Raw genomic sequence first — 8,853 nt, forward strand, 5'->3', positions numbered from 1 at the left:
TCACGTTTGCCTATTTATGTTTTTGCAGAGAGACTTCGGTCTCGCTAGTAGTTTCGCGTGGACTTCGACGTTTAGCTTGTTACCTCAGCTACGATCTTGTGCCCTCGGCAGGATCTGATAGATAGTCAGGCTTCTCGGCCTTTTTCATTTATAGATGTCTGTACCCAGACATGATAGCTTCCGCTTGTGCTTTGACTTGTATGCTCTGATTGTTGGGTTGTGAGACCCATGTTTGTAATATCTCGCTCCTCGGAGCCTATTGATTAAAATACTTGATTTGTAGAGTCATGTTGTGATGCCATGTTGTATTTGCACATATCGAGCATATTGTGTGTATGTTGTTGAAATGCTTGGTATGTGTGGGATCTGACCATCTAGTTGTTTATCTTTAGTAGCCTCTCTTACCGGGAAATGTCTCCTAGTGTTTCCACTGAGCCATGGTAGCTTGCTACTGCTCCGGAACACTTAGGCTGGCCGGCATGTGTCCTTCTTCGTTCCTGTGTCTGTCCCTTCGGGGAAATGTCACGCGATGAATACCGGAGTCCTGCTAGCCCAGTGCTACAGCCTGGATTCACTCGCTGATGACCGACACGTTCGATGCTGGGTCATGGATGCCTGTCCCTGTAAGTCTGTGCCACTTTGGGTTTACGACTAGCCATGTCAGCCCGGGCTCCTTATCATATGGATGCTAGCGACACTGTCATATACGTGTGCCAAAAGGCGCAAACGGTCCCGGGCAAAGGTAAGGCGACACCCGTGGGAATACCGTGCGTGAGGCCGCAAAGTGATATGAGGTGTTACATGCTAGGTCGATGTGGCATTGAGTCGGGGTCCTGACAGCGTTGGTATCAGAGCTTGACTGCCTGTAGGATTACCAAGCCAAACTGGTCGAAGTTGAGTCTAGAAATTCTTTAGTTATATAAGGGAATTGATTGTGGGATGGAACGTAAGGCTCTTTTTACTCCTTATACCTCATGCCCTTCTGATCTGAGTCATCATCTTCTCTTCTACGGGGATTAAGAACTAGGCTATCTCTTCTTTCTATCAGGATCACGTGTTACTAATCCGTAGACTTATAAGATTGTTGATTCAAGCCTCAGTTCAGTTCCTACTACCTTCTGTATGTTAACTGTTGATCTCGAAACCTTGATATTGTGCTTCTGAGTGGTTATGCCACCATTTTTGTGAATGTCTCAAATCTTTTCTGAGCATTTACAGCCGTTATGCTGTCCGAGTCATCCCAGGTTTCTAAATAGTCGGATGCATTTGCAAATCCTTTTCTTCCCGTTTCAATGTTCCCATGGGCCAGATTAACCACACTAACCAGTGAATTGAGGTACTCCGTGTAATTGCTTTCATGATAGAGTTTGATAGAATATCACAAAGCATTGAAGAAAAAAGAAAAGAAAATGATTCTGTCACAAGAAGAACTTCTCCAACAATGTGGAGTGACTGGGCAATGGAAAAGCAAGCAGCAAGAGTGTATAACAGAGGCATTTTTTACAAATTTCAGCAAGAGTTGATGAATTCAACTAAGTTTCACATGGTTGAAGTTGAAAGAAACAAACAATATGAGGTGTTCAAATCACCAACTCAAGCGTTGTTTGACTATAACCCCAGAACTTTCATAGTCATGGTGGACATAGACTCTGAAACTTTCACATGCATATGTGGTAAGTTTGAAAAAGACGACATACTATGTTGTCATGCACTCAAAGTGATCCAAGCATTGAACATTGATGAGATAGCAGAAAAGTATTTCATTGATAGATGGAGACCTGAAGAGAAGAAATCAGAACAACTCAGTGAGCAAGTGACAAACCTTCAAGAATTGGATGATCAAATGGCTTTCTTCTCATTCTCTAGAAGGCTCACTGAGTTAGCTTCTGAAGCATCAAAAAATCCTGAAAGGAGGAAAGTTATGAGTGAGCAGATAACCAATTTGGAGAAATTGATTATGGGCATACCTTGCATACCAGAAGGCGAGGAACCAAAAAGTTGTTCATCAAAAGAAGCATCTGACGCTGGAGGAGCTTTGAGTTTGGGCAGCAACTCTGAGAACACACTAAAGGATCCGGTATACACAAAACCAAAAGGGAGAATGAAGGAAACAGGAAGGCAAAAAAGCATAGTTGAGGGGATTATATCCAAACCAAAAATGACTTGCTCTGGGTGTGGCAAACAAGGTCACAAGATAACTGGATGTAAGCCAACAGAAGGGAATGCAATGCAGAAAATTAACAAGAGAGGTACAACTTTTCTTCATAATTTTAGAGTTCAAACCCAATCAAAAGTATAGAAATTCTAAAAAATGTTTCTCATATGTTATATTGATTCATAAATTACAGCTAGAAAAGATAGCATTGCGCTAATATCAGATAATGAGAAGGCAAAGACAACAAAGAAGACTAAATGCATTGGATTGTCAACATTATTTACATAAAAAGTTTTGTAGTAAAAATTCCTAAATATAGAAGTGGTCTAATTTGAAGTTGTTTTCTTTTTCTACAAAATCAGGAAGGATAGAAGGCAATGCAAAGTCCAACAAGAAGGCGTTGTAAAGAAGTTTGGAAATTGAAGCCCTAAGAGATTGAAGAGGCAACTGAATAAATAAATGAAAGCAAGCTGACACAGTTGAAAAAATGTGTTCTGGAAATGATAATTTGATTGGTGTCAAAGTGTATGCAATGCTGCTTGATGTAAATTATAAATTGCAAGATGAGTTGCTGCAGAGTTTACTATTTATGCCATTTAAGAAATAGTAGATTGCTTGCTAATTGTTTTCCAAACTTGTGCAATTCAAAAACAACATAAAACTTGCAAAAAATTAAAATGAAATTCAAGCATAAAATCAAACCGCTCATATTGAAAAAACATTTGATAGAATACTGATATCACCACAAAGTTCCACATGAAGTTGAAACGCCTAAATTTAGCAACTAAGTTTTTGTTACAAATAAACACAAAGCAAGGAACCACACACAACTAAACTTGAAGTAGATAGACTAAGCACCATCCGAATACTAGGGGTTGGGTCTAAAAAGCAACTACATCCATCGTCATAAACATCTAATGGGATCTACTAGCTGTTGGATTGACTTTTGTTGAAAGGCTTCATGCAGCAGATATGTTTACACCAGCTCCACCTCCATCATGACCATCACCTCCAAAACCAGCAGCAAAAAAGCCACCAGAGCAGCTGCAATGATGATATTCCTCTTCATTGTCATCGTCCTCACCTTTGGGTCCAGCTGCAATGATGATATTCCTCTAAAAGTAGCCATCCCAATCAGGAACACACTGCTCAATTCTGGTCACTCGACGAAAAGACATCAGCGCTTCTGGACCACAACGAATGTCGTTACCAGCAACAAGAAGGACATCAAAAGGATCCTCAAAAGTAACTAGGACTGCATCCTTGACATAGTGGTCTACAACTGTAAACTTCCTATGCCCAAACATAGCATGTCCAACACAAAATGCAGCTGAGTAAGCGTTGCTGGTTACTACGCAGTATACAACTCTGTCAGTATCCCCAAAAGGGATCTTGAGCTGAGCCCTTGTGACAGCTGAAATCTTCATTGTTTTACGGCTGAAGTCCTTTTATATCAAAAAATGGAGGAAAAAACAAAAAACAAATTAAAAAAATAAGTTTCATATGTTTGATACAGAAAGGATTGCCAAAAAAGCATACCTTGAACTTAAGACTCACAATTGCATACTCTGTAGTACTTCGTTTAAGGGAAAACTCCTAATTCTGCATTTTGTACGATATCACACATAATTTTTGTTTTTTTTGTGAACAAAAAAATATTAATTGTAGAATTTGGTAACCACAAAGACTAGGTGGAAACATTTGCAATTCAAAATTCTTCCGTGTTACCACAATTTGCAATATAAAAAACAAAAAATAACAAAACTAAGTAAATAAAGAAAAAGGTATATCATATTGCAGAGAGCATCGTAAAAACATGTAACTAAATTAAATTCTCAAGCACATCAGCAGTATGTGTGACTAAAAAAATCAAGCACTAACATAAATGGGTATCATTGAAGCAAGTCAAAAACACTATGATCCTGAAAAAATATTAAGATATTGTGTATACCTTAGTTGTGGCAATTTTCTCAGAATCAGAGCTACCCATTTCTTCAAACTTGCGCTTTGAAACACTCGATCGTAGTTGAACAACCTAAAATTAAAAGGAAAAGAATTATGAAGAAAACAGCGAAAAAGCTATAACAGAAGCAAAAACATTATGAATGATCAGGGTGAAAAACATTAGAATAAAAGTATTTCACGAGAATCGCTGTGAAAAAATAATTACTTAGTTAAAACTCAAAATACATCAAAATGAACAGTGCAAAAATAGAAGTATTACTGTCATGACTGCGATAAAAAGAATTTATCAAGCATAAAAAATGCATGAAAAGAAAAGCAGATATGCTTGGTGTACTGATTTGGAGGGTTCAAATTAATTAACAAATATTGCATGACAAATATTTGTCTATAAGGTTCACATTATATATAAAAAACAAATGTGCAAAAATGAGCTTGCACCATATATACACACACACACACACACAATTTGTTAGATCATTAGTGAAAAGCATTTAAAAAAGGTTCTAGGATATGCGTGCACTTGCAGACATTATTTACAAAAAATATTGGTAACAAATGCATAAAAAATGCACAACCTCTAAATTAACAGTTGAGCATTCACCGTTATAGAAAAAAATGCAGTGAGCATCAACTTTTAATAAAAAAATACATTAACTGATGGAAATAGCAAACTAAAAGAACTAGCACACTAACAAAATGTTTTTGATTGAATATTGCATGCGAATTTTGTCGCTGTATTTATGAGAGTGGGAAGAATTATATAATACATACTAAAACTTGCACAGTAGCACTAACTGCAACAAAAAATAAAAATGACCAAAAAATATGAATAAATGCGTTCAGAAGTACTAATCTAAAATTTCATCAACATCGTAGTCGCGAAAGAAAATCAAAAATTACCTTCTTCATGGAGCCATCGTCAGTGCCAGCACGATCCATCTAAGAAAAAAAGACGGCGAACATTCAAAGTTTGTGTGAAGGTATTAGTTAAACCTAAAATTGCTCTGAAAACAAAATATGACAAGAAAAAGAAGAAATACCTTCTTCTTGGAGCCATCAGCAGCATCAGCATGATCCATCTACCCAAAAAAAGACGGCAGAAAACATTCAAAAAGTGCAGTTGAAACTTCATTCCGAAGTAACTTATGAGAAATAAGGCTGATAAAAAAAAGAAATACCTTCTTCTTGGAACCATCACCAACACCAGCACAATCCATCTATGAAAAAAGGTAAAATGTCAGAACTTAGAATGTGACAAGAGTCAGGAGCAGCTGTTCAAAACCGAACACTATAAAAATGCGAGAACCAAATTCATACATTGTGTCTGCTTGAACCCAATACCTTCTATGTGAGTTTTTGAAGAAATAGATAGACATTGGAATCAAACATAACTCAAAAATAAGAACATAAGGTTGAAAGCAAGAACAAATAGATGTTAGAAAGACAGACTTTCAAACACACAACCCTCACCAGGACTAGAGAAACGCAGAGGAGAAAAGGTCTAGAAAAGGAGACGCCTGTAGGGCACGAGATGTACAAAAGGAGTGAAATATATAGGGACGGGGAGGAGGGTGAACGGCGGACATGCAGGGGAAGTTGCAAGTGGCAGAGTTAGTGCGTGTAGTGGCCTCTTTGGTTGTCGGTTCCTCGGTATATGTGGTGTGAAGTGTGGTTAGTCTGTCCAGAGTAGTGGGGAGTAATGGGGTTAGTTGGATAAGTGCCATCAAACACGTGTCCGCTGTGAGAAAAATAGGTGTCAACAAACCAAAAAAGGGGACAAGAGAATGAACCCACGCTGGTGAACAACTGGTTTTTGAAGAAAAGAGCAAATCAATAAATGATCTAGAAAATTGTTTCAACTCATCAAAATTGTTTATATAAAAAAGAAGTTGAAAATAAGTCAAGAAAAATGCAGACAAAATTAGTCATGATAAAAATGAAAGTATGAAAATGTAGAAAACAAATAACATGAGTAAATGAATAAAAAATCCAAGAATGTGGAAAAGGAAAATCTAAATGTAGGATCATATCATTGCTATTCCTGTTTGATCTGTATGTAAATCAAACAGGACAACATGATCCAGAAAAGAAACTATAAATGCGAAAAACATAAATGATATATTAAAAAATATTAAAGTGACCACATAAGAAAAAAGATTTATATTCTAATACATCTAAAAGTATGCAAGCATCACATGGGCTACGAAAAGAGAAAATCACAAAAACTCATGACATCTCAAATCATTTCATCATCACAGAAAAACTTGAGGATTTCATCATCACAGTCATCATCACAGGGGTACACAAGGAATCCATTTACAAAAAATATCATAACAGTACTCACATATATCATTCCGAATCATTTCTAAAACGACCCTATTACACATGAAAGTAGCTACTGAGATTTTATAGCTGTCTTCATCCTATGTTTGAATCAACTCCATCCTCGGAATAGTTATCTTGTTGATGAAGCTCCTTCAATGGTTATAATATGATTGTGGAACAAAGCAAAGCATCAGAAAATATAGTTGGTTCTAAAAACATTTGACAAAAAAAGATGAATTGCACAAGAAATCTATAAAAAATAATGAAAAAACACTTGAATAAATTGGTAAATGCTATTAAAAATGAATGATGTGGCATTCTTACTCATGAGCTCTATCAGAAATCAAGAACAAAATCTTTCTGCTCACTCAGAATGTTGAGGTCCGTGAACATCATCTTGTTTGCCAGCCTGACTCTGATGTTCGGGATATCTTCATCCTTAATGATGTCATGCATCCGTACCCTAGGCTTCCAATGTTTCAAATATAACGTTGTATGAATACCACAGTCAACACTGCATTGAAATCAAAAACAACCAGAAACAAGGTTAGGCATGTCAAAGAAGTATAAAGTTACTAAGCTTCCACTTCACGAAAAAGTTTCTGTATTGCACAACATAGTTTGATCATGAAAATGCAGATAAAATGCATTTAGAGAAAAGTTTTTGTAATTGGGATATTTGGCATGGTCTGTTTTATGTACTAGACTAAAAAATAATATATTTGACATGGTCTATTATATGTACTGGACTGAAAACTGCACATGTACAAGTAATACGTACAAAAAAGAAAAACGTAGAACAAAAATAGAACTTGCATCCAGATCATTCTAAGCTGCATGGTGCATGCATTCTAGATAAAAAATGAAAAGAAAATGTTAACACAAAACAAATAAAGAAAAACTTACGCATTTGATTGTTTAGGCACATCAATAAAATGTGTAGAACAATTTCGCCAATTAAGGTTCCGTGAGCTTCCATACATGTTTCAGACCCTTTTGAAATTTGGTATCTGTAATTTTACAGCGAACTAAATTATTAAAATGCATATGCACAACGAGAACATCACGGAGAATGCAAAAAAAACATATGAGAGCGAAGAGCTCTAGTTTATAGAAATACCAAAATGCTCAACACATGCTGGTGGTAATCACTCTTGTCATCGAATGCTGAATCTAAGATGACAAACATTTCATGTTGTAACAATACGGCAAAATCAAACCAATGCTTGCACTCATTGAAGGTGTATAGAGTTGGAAAATGCACCTGGATTTTTTTAAGAAAAAGTAATCACTAAAATGCATGTAAGAAAAATGTAAAAAGGTAAAATGTGAATGAAGAATGTTTACTTCATTGCATGTATGAATTAATCTTGCACCGTTTGCCAACTGAAAGCATCTCTTAACCATGTTGGACTTTTGATCATAGAGCTCTTGAGTATCATATGAGTCCATGTTCATAAGATGTTCCTATTCATTGAAAGATAGTTAGGATAGTAAAAAGAATATGCACAAAGCTCGACCTTAGAAAAATTAAGAAATCAATGAGACACATACAAACACGGAGAAAAAATGAAAAATGTACTCACAGAAATGAGGTGGAAAAAATGATGCATTCTAGATTCCTTCGGCTTGTTGTCCAAAGACAATTTACGACACCGGGCATTTATAGTATAAGTGTCCACTAGGCCCTCATTTGCGAAAGAAGTGCCAAATGAAAAATACGTAACTGAAACCTTGCCATAATCAATGCATGGTTTGCTGCAATGAAAAAAAGGAAGAAAATAAGGTATAAGACAACAAAAGAACAGTAATTTCTAAATACAGAACAACTTACTGCAAAAAGTGAAAACACATAGAAATGTCTTACTATTTGAAGTTCTCATCAAGAGACAGAGTGACAATAGCATCATGCAATTGAATCATTCTGGTGGTGACATGATACTTTGATGATACATCATTTACATAAGGAGATGCATTGTATTTGCTTGGATGTACAATCCTTTTTGGTCCATATCTGTTCTCCTCTCTTCCAGATCTACTAGCAGAGTGATTGTTAATTTTACCACTATAAACTGCTTCAGAATTGGCAAGCAAGATGTTATCCATGTTGGGTTTGTGAACTTCATATAAGATCTCAACTTCAGGAGAGTTTGCGGGGATATCACGACAACCAGGAGGATCTAAATCAATCTGAGAAGACACATAGAAAATGCAAGGATTTCATTACTAAAAATGAAAAAAATATGAATAACAAAGCTCGAAGGTCATTACTGAGACAAACATATTTCAAGAAAAGTAGGGATGCACATCAAACCTTAATGACATGAACTTGAGGTCGAGATGTTTCCCCCAAAAAATCATTGCGGTTAATAGATTTTGGAAGTGAGCTTGACCTTGGTGTGTCATTG

At 36.2% G+C, this 8,853-nt stretch overlaps 1 long non-coding RNA gene across 1 annotated transcript; it reads right to left on the bottom strand.

The window, feature by feature from the left end:
* Positions 1 to 7,652: 7,652 nt before the first annotated feature.
* LOC119285054 lies at positions 7,653 to 8,109 on the bottom strand. Its single transcript, XR_005139338.1, has 3 exons — positions 8,032 to 8,109; positions 7,793 to 7,912; positions 7,653 to 7,709 (listed from the first exon to the last, which is right to left on the bottom strand). It is a non-coding gene; the product is annotated as an uncharacterized LOC119285054 (long non-coding RNA).
* Between the last annotated feature and the right edge of the window lie 744 nt (positions 8,110 to 8,853).

The sequence above is a fragment of the Triticum dicoccoides genome, chromosome 4A, assembly GCF_002162155.2.
Source record: "Triticum dicoccoides isolate Atlit2015 ecotype Zavitan chromosome 4A, WEW_v2.0, whole genome shotgun sequence".
Lineage (NCBI taxonomy): Eukaryota > Viridiplantae > Streptophyta > Magnoliopsida > Poales > Poaceae > Triticum > Triticum dicoccoides.